Below are 16600 nucleotides of genomic sequence, written 5' to 3' on the forward strand. Positions count from 1 at the left end.
CTATTTTATTGTGTAGAACCTATACAATAAAATGCAGTTACTGCCGTATTCGTTGGTAATCCAGAAAAACAGTGATACCCTATAGAAAATTAAAAAAAAAAAATTGGAAAATTGTGTTACGACAGTTTTCGTTACGGCAGTCGAATTATTATAACTTAAGTTACTTAATTATAATTGTAATTTATTACATTATATTTATCCGATGCCGAAGTGGTCTAAAATAACTATACAAGGCGGTTCACCAACTATAGCTCGCCCCCATTTTTCCTTGAATTTTTAGTCCCCTGAGGTCCCTATTTTTAATTATCTACTGAGTTTGTGCAATTTGATAAGGATAGTGTCCTGTGTGGTGATATACATTTTGAGAAACTACAACCACTCTTTTTTATTGTAAATTGTTGGGAAATTATCAAAAATCACTCTGTTCACTAGCCAAGAGATAGCTAACAATATTATATATCTGAAGGGATCCATTTTTTAAATACTATTTTTTTCTTATAAGTTTACGAATATTTCCTCGGGCATTGCGCACTCGCACGATTGCATGCGATATGATCCACGTCATTACTCGGTCTCTTGTAATGTAACAGTCTCGTAATATACGACTTACACATAAAAGTACTGTAATAGGTATAGGTATTATATATAATATAACAAACGGTGATAAAGATCGTCGATTTTGCAAAAAGCTGTTGAACGATATTGATCGCTCGTTCGAGATACAATATTTTACTTTCGCCCATTTCGTCGTCCACGCCGTCGTCTACAAGACAGACACAACGACCGTATAATAATAGGTTTTTTTCTTATGCGGAATCTCACGACTTTGATCGTTACAGGGGGTAGTGTAACCACTAGAAAAAAATAATATTTCGTACGCCAGAGAACAACGCGCAATAACAATACACGAATCACGCCCAGTGATCTGCAAATATTGTATACGAAACTAAATAATATACAATAATATAATGTAGAATAATATCGTGCGACTATTAATAATCGTGTCAAGGGCGATTAACCTGCGATTTGGGAGTGTGTGTGTTTTTTATTTTTTTTTTAACGCGGTGTTCTATAATAATAATAACGATAATAATAATTATTATTATTGTCGTTGCAATTGCCGGGGCCGTGCGTATAGACCGTTTTCCCCGACCATGTTTTGCGTACCTACGTCGGAATGTGCTACACATATATAGGTAGGTAATATACCTGTAGAACCCCACAATAGTTCTAATGTATACGACTGCTGTCCCGTGTATTATTTTACATTATGTATACGTCGTCGACTTCGTATCGCTTCAGTGATCAATGATGATCATTATAATAATATCGTTTATTTTTTGCATTGTAGTATAATGACGCTCGCGTTGCACTTTTCAGTTTCGACGCGATGACTATTCTCAACTTTAACCAATCCAAATCATTTACCACGCGATGAAAGGGAGGAACACAGTTGCTTTACCTCAGGGTCCCACACTCGGATACATAGTGTAAAAAAAATGATGTTTTTCATTTCATAACTTTTAGGACATTAATTATTCTGAAATTCGATTTTTAGCATTTTGAAGTTAATTTATTGTATTATACTCCTACACTTACGTAACGTTCTTATTTTAAAAATTGAATACAAAGACAAATTGAATATTATGTGCCTGTATATAATTGCGCTATATTATATGCACGTAGGTACCGTGTAAATATATTTACAATATATTATGAAGTATTTATCATTTTAAAATCACGTAGGTACATATTAATATTGTATGCGATTGTTTCATAAGTTAATATTGTGAACATTTATATTTTCCTTATAATAAGGTTCTGTGTGTATAATCTATACAATATCGTATAAATTATATTTTGCGTGTATGTTATTACACTTGTACGCGTTTTGAGGGTTCGACAAACGGGAGACATAACATGGTGCATATGTGTTACGTATAATGTTATAATACGATGTGTGTAGCCGTTAATCGTGCAGCTGTTTTATTATATGTTTCGAATAAATTAAATGGTATATTATGTTTAATGCATTTAAGAAACCACTTTACCATTTATACGCGTTATGTAATAATATATATTACGGTTAAACGTAAAATTATTGCTCAATCTTGTGGATTGAAAAATAAACCGTCTTAGCAAAGGTACTTGAAAGAAATAAACTACATTTTATATTATAAATCATCTGGACCTGTAATGTATCATACCTATATAATATTATAGTTGTTCCATTTTTTTTTTTTTTTTTTGCTACGATTTCCAGTGGGTACTCGTCCGATTAATTATTTCGGACGTCGCTGCACAGTATTGCAAATAGTATTGCAAATGGAGTATTGCGTAATGTGTATAGTATTTAAGTATTCAAATTAATAGTATGGGCAGATACACATCTTTCATCGCACAATAAATATTGATCTGGTTTCGAATAATATTCGCACGAACCACAGCGAATATTGTTTAAAACAAGCGTTAAATATATATTTTTTTATAATGACAATTTATTCGACCAATGGTTAATCGAACCAAGATGAAAATATCGATTTTCCGTAGGGAAAACGAAAGTTTTTTTACCTTTTCGATCGTAACAATATACATCATATACGATAGTACGATTTATCATCAAATCGTAAATTAATATTATAAATGTTTGTGTAAGTATAATATAATTACAGACGTTCTTGCTTTGCAGTGCGACATAATATTGCTGATTGCGTGTTACACGCAGACTCTGAAATCGTTAATTGAAAAGTAGCATTGTCGTAATTAAATATTTTAGAAAGTAAAATTCTTTATTTCAGAGTCAGCGTTTAACAGTTTGACTGTATATTATCATCGACTTCCGTAATTCGTATACATATATAAAGGTACCCATCAAAATACCAAATATTATATTATAACGTACGTCAAGTTTAACAGACTCATCATAATGTTATTAATACCACTATAAGATATTATATAGTAGCTGCATAACAACCGAGTTTCGGACGTTTAAAACGAGAGTCCAGTTTCGCCCACAATATTATAATAATATTACATAAAATTCTAGACGTATCGATCAACCGGCAATTGGGTAAGTTTACTTACCCAATTGATACAATGAGAATAATAATTACTATTTACCGTGTGGGTGTATACCACAGCAGTATATAAGTTCGCAGTAGGTTTAAAATGTACATCGTAAATGGTGTAGGTACCTATACTAAGGTTACAGCTACTGTTTCTATATTATGATGGTATGTCATACTGATGACCGATTTGTAAATTGTGCGTATACATATCATATTATAACGCTGAAAACGATTTTAAATACACATTAACCGTATTCGCCTTAGCAGACCTTCTCAACGAACAAATTGTGAACGGAACCGAAAAAAAAACAAAAACGGTAAGTCGCGCGTCCTTGACTGTGTGCGTTCCCTAGTCGCGAGAATCTAGGCCACGAGAAATTTAAGATAAAATAGTAAAATATTTTTTGCGTATTATATTGTTGTATGATGATTATATCGAGGAAAGAAGTTACTGCGTCCGCATACAAACGGGGTGGAATTTATTATGCGAATCAAACAGCAGGAAACATAATATACGCGCAGCTCATTCGCACCGCCACAATCGATAAAAGCGAACGAAGATTCCGCGCGTACAAATAAAACCGTAATAAAAAATTTAAAAAACGATATCGTCGATTTCGCAAAAGTGTGACTCGATATATCATAATATTTATCATGTCAGTTATTCGCTTTCCGGGTACTGTATATGGAGAATTTATTACTGGCGACAACCGAACTTGTTGATCGCCCAAAGCCACCACTCGCTCGAGCATATAGATACCTACCTCGTGTGTCAGCATTCGTCTTGATGTACGACAATAATAATATCATAGCTATTATTAACACGTTCACCTCAAAAACGGCTGTAACCTAGTTATGTCACACTATATACAACAAATTTATATATATATATAGGTACGTAACGAGTTTCGCCTCCGTTACAAAATGCCGCCGCTTACGTGTTTATGCTAATTGGTCACTATTATATTTCGTACAATAATATTTACACACACATACACACACACGCGCGCGCGCGCGCGTGCATGTTTACGGCGTGAGATGTTAATATCTATAATATAGGCAATACACGCAGTGTTATATTATGTTACGTACATATATTATAACGAAAAGCGCGCAATTTAGACTATGACCGATAATTCATTATCCGCGATTACCGTGCACGATAAGTATACACGGTGGCGTGTGTTTTTTAGCAAAAATCTCAGTCGGAGGTTGTGGGCTATAGAAGTGACGCAGTGTCAAGGTTGCGGTCCGCGACGACCAAATCGTTTCGTAATCGATCTGGCAAAACGGCGGCGAACCTCACAATATATACTAATAATTATTATTTATAATAGTGTTTATACAACGTTGTGGCTATAATATTATTATAACAGTCTATATATTATATACGATCAACCTCTCCGTACCCCACGACGGGACCCGATGACCTGTAAACGATAGTGATAATAATAAAATATTTTAACGAATAAAACGTTGCCGGGTAGTCTACTCGAAATAGTATTATAACTTGAAAAATAATTATATTATCGTTTACCATCACCATGGTTTGCCGTTTTATTGGTTGTAGGGAGTTGTGTAAACGCATGGTAATAAACATAACTTCTTACTTTACGGTTAATACCGTATACCACGCCTATTTGCCTACACCGACAGAATTTTGACAACGGTCTTTGTATAGTTGACATTAGAGAAAATGTACGTATTAACGAATCAGTAGAAGAAAACGTGAACTATGCTCCAACCATGAGTTTTTTTTATCATATATTTATTTTAAAACGAATTATGAAATTAAGTTCTAAATTGTTCAAGTAAAATATATCAATAAAATATGAAAAAAAACTCTTCGCTCGAGCAAAGTTCATATTCTCCTACACAAACTTGATAATATTAGGCTAGGTTAGGTTAGATACTCCATTTATCAATGTTTTTTTAATTTTTTAACTGCTATAGTCTAGTTTGCACGATCTGTACAACAGTATGATATGACCCGGAAAGATGATCTGTCATGTTAGTTGTGTGTAAGACAGAAAGACAACACTTGCGGGTACCTCGTCCTCTTAAAGCCCGAGGATGTTGGCCTCCGAAGAACGAGCTTGGTCGGCTCCATAGTACGTCCTATACTACCTAGGCTAGACATTCGTCAGTGGTTGTCTTGTACGTAATTGAACGTCAGTTAACCCGCGACACTATAATATAGTATATAATGCGTGCGGCGGCGTGGTATATGATTAGTGTGCCTACGAGTATAATACTGGTAACTTATAGGTTGAACTTACTCGTATTTATCAACCTTATTACCTTAATACGGATCGGACGGACCCCGCAATCACTGCCATGTTGCCGGACGATCGTTATTAAATACAAAAAAATATTGTTATAATATTATTATACGGTTCGTACCCTCGGGGAAGGCGGGATTATGGTCACGGCTAGTCCGAATAGGAAACCTTTCGTTTAACCAGTTCTAAACTCGAAATGAGCCAACATTCAGCGTTGTGGCTGTATATAATTTATAATAAAGGTACGATACGTGGACACTGCCAATTGGCAATTATAATTCCATGACTTCCTCGTCGTCTGTTATACCTGTACGTTTGCCATACACGTCATATTATTATTATGAATAGAAAAAAGACCACTCTAGTTCGGGGATCAGCCTATGTAATAGCTATAATATATAAATTACTTTCATCACTTTTACGATTTCGTATTTTCGACTGCATCAACCGTACAGGTATAGGAATATAATATAATATATATATTATTATGTATAGTGAATACCGCTTAAAAGTGACGTCGAAAGTAGGCGTATATTATGGGACCGGATTTTGGCTGTCGGAAAAGGCTTAAAAAAGGTGATGACTTCATACGCACAAAAATGAAATGTTATTTTCAGCTGCGATACTATATTACTATTTTGGAAAAATACCCACACAATTTTTCAGCTACTATTATATTTTGTTCAATACCTAACATAAATATAAAAAAATAAGTTTGTCGAAACACCGTAGACCGATCACGCGTACATATACTTAATATATTATAATAATATTATATTTCGGTCATCGTGGTAGGTATATGACGTGGTTGGTATATAGGTAAATTGTAAACGTGCGAACACACCCGGTCACTGATTAATCCGCCGAGTAAACATAATAATAAATAGTAATAACGTGTGATGGGTGCCGCATCGTACGCACAGATCTTTAACCCCGCTCGTGTTTGCCTGGCTATCTGCGGCGGGGCACTTGCGAAACCCGCGAAATCTCGTGTGGGTCGGATAATATGCAATATCGGTGTTTCGGCAAAAATCGGTATCACGAGACGTACGCCGGCGGATTTTCGCCATTTTCGGTCGTGCGCGCTCGAGTCGAGGCTGTTTGGTTTGGTTTTTTTTCGAAAATCCACCGGGTCAACGTGACGCAACCGCAACGATCGCGCCTTAACGAGACTTATTACTACTTACGACGACGACGCCGATAATGATATCGAATTCATTGTAGTCGTCGTCGTCGTTTATTATAGTTGCGAGAACCGTGTGTGACCCGCTGGCCAGATCGAAATCGGTCGATTCACGTCGTATCGACACGATAAGGCGCCTGTATGAAGTGCACACGTACACATAAGTGAGTTTATTGCGTCTACGAATTTTCGAAGGGGCACGTCGTGTGTGTCCGCAGCGGGTTTTCAGTCGTCGGCAGCGATGCAGTGGCGCAACAATCGAAAACGACAGCCCTAAAGCGAAATGTTTATATTTTTTTCCTCTCAGGTCTTCTCGGCCGTCGTCGAGTTGTTATTTTAATGCGTTACGTGGCTCATTTTATCGTTTCCTCCGTCCCAAAACGACGACGTTCGATCATATATATACCGTGGTTATACTGGCGACACTATTATTTTAATTCTATTATTATTATTACGATATCAAATTGTATTTGTCTGTTCGTTCAATGACATTAAACGCCATACAACTTTTATAAACAACAACAAGTAGTATAATATACCCAAGTCGGTAGATAAACTGATGCATAATAATTAAATCGAAACAATTTAATATTATTAGGAAAAGAAAAGGAGAGGTCCAAATTATATTGTATTACGCAACGACCGAGTGATTGTTTTTGGTCATAATAAGAATTAGATAAACATTGGGATGTAGGATGGATCGACGAGTGATGTGCGACAAGGTGCTTTACAATAATTTATTCCAGATAATGATAATCGATTTTGTCATTCAGCACGTCATTTTTAATAAAAATTAAATTTCCTTCGTTTCCAAGCCAAACATAATTACATTTTTTTAACTTCGTTTCTTAGCTAAAGAAACTAAGCGCAGTTCGCGGGAGAGTATAATATATAATGAAAGGGGGGGGGGGCAATCAATTTTAAGAACATGGCTGGAAAACATAAAAAATTTGAATGCTTTCAGAGCGGGTGTTGACGATAAAAACTCACTTTGCTACTCACTCGGTCGCTTAATAAGACCTAAGGTTTCATTATCACGATACGACGGCGAAAACTTCACAAGACAGGGTTGCGCAACTCACCGCCCGACGAGGGTCACACGTCGTCGTTTCCAATCGTTTAACGGAATCTGCCGTTACGCGCATAAAATACGGTAGGTACGTAACGCGTGTGAGTAGGTGTGAGTGGGCACGGGACGTTATGTTTGTATGTTTGTGTGTGTGTTTGTGTGTATGATAACAATAATAATAATATAATACTGTACGTTATGGAAGGATAATCGACACGCGTCTTAACGGCAGTCGGCCTTCAACTTGACACTAGCCAGCAGTAGTTGTACGAGCATCGACATCGTCACGGTGAAAATGCGATGCTCGACGAACGATCGATTAACCGGCGGAACTCAGGTCATTATAAAACCACGATTTCAGATCTATCTTCGTGGTTGAGACCGCAGACAGTGTTCGTTATTATATTTTGTTACCATGATATAATAAATAATTATGATTGCTGTTTATGTTTTTATTATTATTAGGTACAATCGTCTATATAGGACTAGGCTGATAAATACAACGCGATCGCAATTTAAAATTAACTCCGTGTATCCAGCATCTTTCACTTGTAAAACCTATACTCCATTTACCACGGTTATGATTTGATTGGAAAATAAATAAACGATAATATCCCAAACATCATATTATAATGGAATTAACAATTTACTAATGAATGATATTATAATATTATTTTATGTTTAAATAATTTATTCTTAAAAAGTTAATTGGAGATTTTACTTTTTTGTTATTATTATAATTTAGTAATATTTTGATTATATTTTATTATTATTATCATTGTGTAATATTTTTTGTCAACCGATTTAACCAAATAAATATTGAAATTTTGTATTAGAAAAATAATCATTAAATGTTCAATGTATAATTATTTAATTAATAATTTTCCTTGCAGAAATCTAATATGTTTTGACACATGAATGACACGGTATTTGAAAATAATATAGCGGTTTTTCACATATGGGTTCATGGAACTGAGGAAATAAAATATCGGTTTTATATCGGCAATTATATCTATATAATAATATGATATATCAGCATATCGGATGTCAGAAAAAAGTGTAATCGGCCCGGCCCAGGATTCGAGAGGGAAACGCATACATCGATGACGTGCACGCACCGCGGGAGATTCGCTTTCGCCTTCTTATTATTAGGGAAAAACACCGTTTGACGCGCTGTACCGAGTACAGTATCCTTGCCAGACGAACAGCCTCGTCGGACCGACTTATATATTATACTAATTGTACGCGTGTAAGTACGATGACCCACACCGACGGCAATGTCTCGAGCTTGGTAGGTGCATTGGTTTTTTATTAGTGAGAAATAGCTCTGAAACCCATTTTTTAGGCACACGCATTATTTAAGAACAATATGCATAATAGTTATATTACCTGTAGGCTTTCTTATAATAATTGATGTGTTACTGTTTCATAATAATGTTCACATTACATTATTTTTGTTTCCGTACATAATATATTATAATGGTTAATGGTACGACTGCGTTGCATAACGTAGGTAGGTATATCGTCAAATATATCTCTTGTAAAGCAATAAAGTGCCGTTATTATTAGCATATTATTATAATATACATATTATATGCATCGTAAATCGTAATTTGTTTAGAACGCTCATTATATGATATATATTGTAATATATTATACCTACCGACCGATGTAATAATTAAAAAATTGACTACGCCGTTACGTGAATTTTTGTATTATAATTATTAATGTTTTTTTTTACGAAATATGCATATTATATTTTATGTGCGTATATTATTATATATTTTATATACCAGATACCTACTGGTGTCTGGTATATTACGTTAATGTATTACAATAACTGAATAACCCCCAAAGGTTCACGGCATTGGACCGACTTTCGTCGGACCAGCCCAAGGCGATAATGTTGGTTCGCCCCACGTTTGTAATACTATTTACTAATAAGGTTATATTATCAAACGCGTATTACCAAATTATCGCTAAAAAATCGCTAAAACATTTATTAAAAACGCGCCCGCGATCAATGTCAGTTACTTAACTAAGCGTTTAAAACCATAACCCCTGGCCATTATTGTTGTCCTGCCAGTTCAAGTAACCAAAAAATAGGTACCCACTTATTGATGTTTTTTAAGCGATAACATTATACAGTCTAATCCAATAACCATCGATAACGATATCGTAAATAATTTATTTGCAATTTAGGAAGACGACGGCACGCTGTTATACTATAGTATTAGAAGGAAAAAAATTAATATCTATTAAAAATGCTACTAAAAAAATAATATGTTATAGATTTATTTGAGAGTAATACTAGTGATTTAGTTCACATATTATAAAGAGTAAATTCGATTTTACTACTCAATCTATATTAATTTAAAACTACAAGATGCTTGACCACTTTCACTTAATATTATGATTGATGATAGTAGTTGCGTAATTATTGGTTATTATTCATCGTACATTTTATAATTTTTTTATTGCATATTTTAACAAAATTAAATAAATACTGTACTATTTATACGCCATATAAATTCTAGTCCTATATATTTATTATTATACAATCGATAACAAAAATAATACGAGTATGTTATGACATAATCCGATATCGATCGCGCTTAATTAAAAAATTGCGGGTTCGTCATCCGCGTCGTAATAAATCAATCACGGATTGGGTTGCCCTATATTTACTTTAAAAATATAATGTTATATGTACTTATAAGTATATTGTGATATTTATGAACACAGAAACATTTACTAACAAGAGGATTATATTGTCGTTATTTTTTACGACACACACGACAACAGACGGTATAATATTATTATATTTTCTTTCTTATAATGTTCCCTAATGCCCATACAAACACACACACGACACACACGCACATTATATTATGCACATATATAAATATAGAGAGATTATAATAATATAATGTCATGCTCGGAGCGCACAACTTTTATTCACGCGTGCACACGTCGCATTATAATGATAATAGATACACGTAAATGACAGTTTATAATGTGTAAATCATGCGGAAAAAATGCCCTAGGACTACCGTACGAGAAAATAAACCGAACTCGGTTATGGGTCACACAGACAAGGTGAGCTATGTCTCGGTCGGTACCTCCTGCTACAGGAGTTCGTTTATATATTATTATACAATATAATTGGCGTAGATTAAATCGTTTTTGTTTTGAAATTAATTATAGCAGAACAGTAATAGTTGTGTTACACATATTATTATCATATTTTTTTTTTCGACCTCGATACAATTTATTTCTATGACCTTGTCGCGAGGTAGGTTTGTCAATAATAATTAATAGCTTCTCATAATATAAATCCTTTAAAATGTTTTGCGGGTCAAACAATTCGAATATTAATCATCACAATGGAATTCTGTCCAATTATCTATTAGACAGGTAGGTACAAGTGGTACAATCACAAATAGTAAATATCATATACCTATATACCCGCAGGGTATCGATTTCCGGGGAGTGGTTAGTTTTACATTGAAATTATTAAATAATAATTTCGCTACTTAATAATTTTTGATCACATGATCACATATTATTACTTGCGGTCTAAATGAAAAAAAAATTAATCACTGAAACGCCTTTTACGCGCACGCAATCACAGTATTTTTATATATTGTTACAATTATTATATTATATAATTATTGATCATTATATATTATTTAAAATTTAAATAACCGTATTCAGTAAATTGCCCCGACTTAATATTTTGCGTGATAAATTAGTGAGATTTAAAAATATAGCGAAGGAACAATATTATTATAAACTGACCGCAGAAATATATAATATTAGCAATAGTCAATTTTCAAACGTATAAAAAAATTAACATCAATAAGTCACTGATTTTATGGAATTGAAAATATTATCAGCGCTAGAATAGATTAAACCTCGTAATTTGTATAATATAATATTCGTTGTTATATAATATAATAATATGTTGTACCTATATAATGGAAAAATAGACAAAAAATATTATTATATTATGGTACCGTAAAAAATGATTTCACTGGTAGTTTTGCTCTATAAGGTCACTTTTATAACAAAGTCATTGTGCAAATAAGATTATATTATGAGGGTGATATCGGTAATTATACAACGAAAAAAATCATACATAATATTATATGCGTCCTTACAATATAATGTCCTTAATGCTTAAATGCTTATCATTTCGATTAAATCTATATTCTATATGTATATATATCTAAAGTATGTAATTTATTATTGGTATGCGTCGATAATATTTAAGTACCAAATTATTGAAAATAATAATAAATGGAACACGGATAAGGTCATTAATATATTATTATTATGTATATCAATCATTATATTATTATAATGCGAGTATGTACTTTACCCATGTACGATTATTTTTCAATGAAATTTATCGACCAATAGAAACCTAACGCTTTGTAGATCATGTATGGGAAAGAGATATTTGTCTGGATACTGTAATAATACTGTATACATACAATATATAGATAGACGTTGATATACTATACCTTAAGAATAATATAATGTATAGGTATATACACGATATCATTATGATATTAATAACAATAAGTAAAGCTAATATAACTATATATGTATTGTATATACACACTTAGCGCTGTCCAAGTAACGGACGTTTATCTATCACATTTTACATGTTATACAATATTATACGTGCAATATAATATTATAGGTAAACCGAGAGTGTTTAATATCAAATTTACATCAGAATGTTGTGAGTGTGTATGTGTGTGTGTTTGTGGTATACGCAGAACAGGACACAAACAGATCCCAAGGTATAGTTTTTCACAATCGTTTTTACTATCACCTGGATATTATACAATCGGATCACTTTGCTGAAACAATTCCATAATAAAACAAACAAGAGGGCATTGATCAAACTATTCAAACAACTATTTGCCGGGACCGGTTCTCGTTTACACTTTCATTTAACAATGAAAGTCCGGTTTTTCGTATTTATTATTATTGAATAGTAGGTATATAATATATTATACTCCATTTAATAATAGTTATTATTTATTAAACGGTATATATTATAGTCTATGAATATAATATTATAATGATAAATTTCGATTTATTACGGTCAACACATTCCGGATCACCGTGAAGTATATGCGGTGACACTCACTTTGTAACCTTAACTCGGATAGACTCGACATATTATATAGGTATATCGCAATTATTTAGCAGTTGTGTAGCTCCAGAAATCCGCACGTGAGCGTCTTAAGACTTTTCAAACCTTCAATAAAAAGAGGTCCTCTGGGTCTTTCAACAGTTTTAAATAGTATAACAGTATACCTATGTATTGCGTACATACGTTATCGATGAAAAAGAATCGACTAATGCACGAATATATGGGATTTTTAGTATCCTTATCCCCCTCACGCGGCGTCGGCTTTCACCCCACAGCACTGCACCACCAATAATATTATGGAGATATTCATCATAAATCACAATAATATTATTGTGTCCGTCACGCAGGCCACGCACTACGATGACCGCGGTGGTGGAGGGAGCTAGGCCCACATGCGAAACGTTTCGCCGACCTAACCTATACCTACGTGTGGGCACGCATAATATTATAATATATATAGGTACCTTACAATATGTGCTCGTTGACAATACGCCAGTTACGCAACGCAGCGTTGCAAATTAGACAAGTGCAGTAATAGTAATAACAACAATAATATTATGCGGTCTATACGGCGAGATGATTGATTGTGTTTATCGCGCTGCCGCAACGTACGGCGTGCGTGTGCCGCAACTTCGCGGTCGTCGTGACAAAAACGAGACCAGCGTTGAAGTCTCCGGCGACTGTTATATCATATCGGCCATTATTAATAATAATATAATACCGCGATGATGTATTAATGCGCGAACGTAGAATGGCGTGACAAGTGGGTGCCTCGAAACTAGCGTACTATGCATTATTATAATATGTAATCGTTGCGGAGTGCAACTTATTTCTTATATATTATATGAACTGAATACAGGTAAGTAAAGATTATTGTTCTAAAAAAAGGGACTAAAGTGCCGAATATTCAACTGCAACATTTCTGCAGCGAAACGTCTCGAAGTAGAAATTATAATAGTCTTATAGAATCCTTATTCGATGAGAACATTAATTATCGGGCTATAATATAATAATATACCTAATACGACAGTGTATTATCTGGTGGATTTTACATAATATTTTACACTGAACTCATAATGTATACCTATACCTGTTATTTAGGTATACCTACAGTGACGATGTTATAATAATATGAGACGTTATTATGTTTCGACCCTCGTCTTTCCGGTACAGTCTCACATCTGTCCTCCTATACGTATTGTGAAATTATAGTCGTCAGCACGAGGTGCGTTATACAAATATATATACTATAGCACGTGTACGATATATTGTCATTAAAATCTCGCGCGCCCAACTCGACCGTGAAATAATAAACCGTCCGTATCGTGAATAAAAAATATAGGCGCATGTACCTTTTTATATATAACATATATGCATGCGGTAATGAACGGTGACTTCAATTTCCTTATATATATATTTATATTACGATCTACAAGTGTATGTGTGTGTGTGTGTGTTTAATATGGTGCACTACCCAGCTTACAGGTAATATTATTATTTGATATCCATTAACCTCAGAGGAATGTCGTCCGGCGGTGAACGTAACGACCCCGGAGCTTAGCGCGCACAAATACTATAGCTGCGATCGACGGCCGAGCGGGCACGGCCATTGCCGGGATCGAAGTCCGCCGCTGCAGCCTCAGTCATATATTTACATTGATATATTATATTATCTTATAAAATCGTGTCCGAGCTGTAAGAAATTCGCACCGGTTTCATCATATTATAAAGCAGCACACATTATAACATTTTATATTGTATATTATGATAATATGGTATGATAACGCGCCAGCACTTATATTTAATGCGTGCGCGCCGATTTTGTAATATTTTATAGTTTTTATATTTATATACGCTGCACCGCAAAGAACACACACGACAGCATGTTATATTACACATACATGTATAATATATTATGTAGATTAAAGTAAGTATCAATAGATTGAATATGCAGGTGCGCTGTGTGTCATCTTTGCACCGCCGAACGCGTTTAAACTAGATTATATGTTATTATAGTATATGGCAACTTTCGCAGAGATATGGTAGAAATAAAAATGTTACAATAAAGACATATATTATATCCTATACAGAGCCCTCACTAGGGAGTTCAGGGGCCCGTTGAACTGAATTTTGATAGGAATACTTATTTTATATTAATAATATTGTATAGGGCACGCAAATATGTTTAGTACAGAGACCCAAAATTTGATGTGGAGGGGCTTATCCTATATATACCATCTCGGTACTAGACGGTGCTGTGTTTATAATAGATAGTATGATATCTGAACGTGACAACGTTGACGTGAAAATCCGCTAACCGATGTATACATTTGAACGTATTGCACAATATACTCGGCGGGTTTGCACAAATAATCGCGACGTTATTATAATATTACACTGACTGCAGTATAATATAGGTACCGTAGAACACATACCTACCAGTCTTCGGACCCAAGGACGGGTGTCGTGAAAACCACACGGAATCGAAAACCCAATTTTCGCGTGTCGCGACCACCGGACGGTTTTTTTTTAAATATTAGATTTTGTAACGAGTCCTTCGGAATGCAGCCGAGGACTAATAGCATCACGCCGAATGCGATGTGCTCGTGAAAAACGATCGATTATGATGTTATTTAAATACGTTTTATTATATTATTGATATTTAAATTAGCCAACGCGTTTCGCCGCCAAAGAGACGTTCCACGACCGCACTGAAAATATGCATCGGTGCGGTGCACAGACTGTAAAGTCAGCGTACTTACTACATAATATCTCGTCAATATTTCTCGTGCTCTCATATTATATATTTGTTACACAAAGGATTTAATTAACTTTTCAACCGTGTACACACGCCGATAGTACATACATGCATACGTACCGAAATAAACCCGTAACGATATCTAAATAATATTATTTTCATATATTATAATTAAATTATATACAACAATTCGTGTGGTCCTGAATGTAATAAATTATTATATTATGTATATATAATATATAAATATATATGCATATGGGTATATACTACATTGGGAAACGCGCGCACAAGTGTGCGAACAATCCGTTTTAATGAGCTCCTAATTTCTCCTCGTTAATCCGATGCGTCATCCGATCAATATAATGATAATATGTAATATAGGTACACCATACGGTATGTGCGCCCATAATATTGTATTATCGTACACGAAATTGCCGAATAAATCGTGTCCGTATACGTATTCATAGCGATCTATATATGTGTGTGCTCGTAAGATGGATTGGCCGATCAGGATAAGAGAATAAATCATATTATTATTATTATTACTCAGAGACGCCGTTTTCGTTTAATTTAATATTACGATATAAGTGTGTACCTTTTACGACGGTTACTCACACGGGAAAGCCACGTCATAACGTAAGTCGTACATTTCCAAAAAACCTCATTAGACAAACGATGTATAGGACATACATATAGGTATCTAATATATTGCTTTTCGGCTGCCGAGCGCGAAATCTCGTCGAAATGCATCACGCGAGCGTTAGACAGTGTACTCGGAGCACGCTCGAAATATTATTATTACATATTATATCGTTGTACAACACGTCTTGTACGCCATATTATTATGCGCAGAGGTGTTCCCATAGGGTATAACAATATAATAACCCATTATATATTATACGCCGTTTGCTCTCAATATATTTTGGTTGAAGGATCCGAATAATTGTTATCGGACAAAAAGATAACTCGTTAATGCGAGACAAGTTCCGCAGGTGTTTCCCACCGAATACGCATGACGGTCGATAATAATTATGTATTTTGCGTCTATAAGCTCCGCGAATGGGTTG

The 16600-nt window shown here is 34.4% G+C and overlaps 1 protein-coding gene across 1 annotated transcript in view; it reads right to left on the reverse strand.

Annotated features, from left to right (window-relative positions):
* Positions 1–16600, reverse strand: part of LOC100164444 (peroxidase) — a 34074-nt gene that overhangs the window by 5642 nt on the left and 11832 nt on the right. The gene's annotated exons all lie outside the window — the stretch shown is intronic.

Source organism: Acyrthosiphon pisum, chromosome A1, assembly GCF_005508785.2.
Source record: "Acyrthosiphon pisum isolate AL4f chromosome A1, pea_aphid_22Mar2018_4r6ur, whole genome shotgun sequence".
In the NCBI taxonomy this organism is placed as follows: Eukaryota; Metazoa; Arthropoda; class Insecta; order Hemiptera; family Aphididae; genus Acyrthosiphon; species Acyrthosiphon pisum.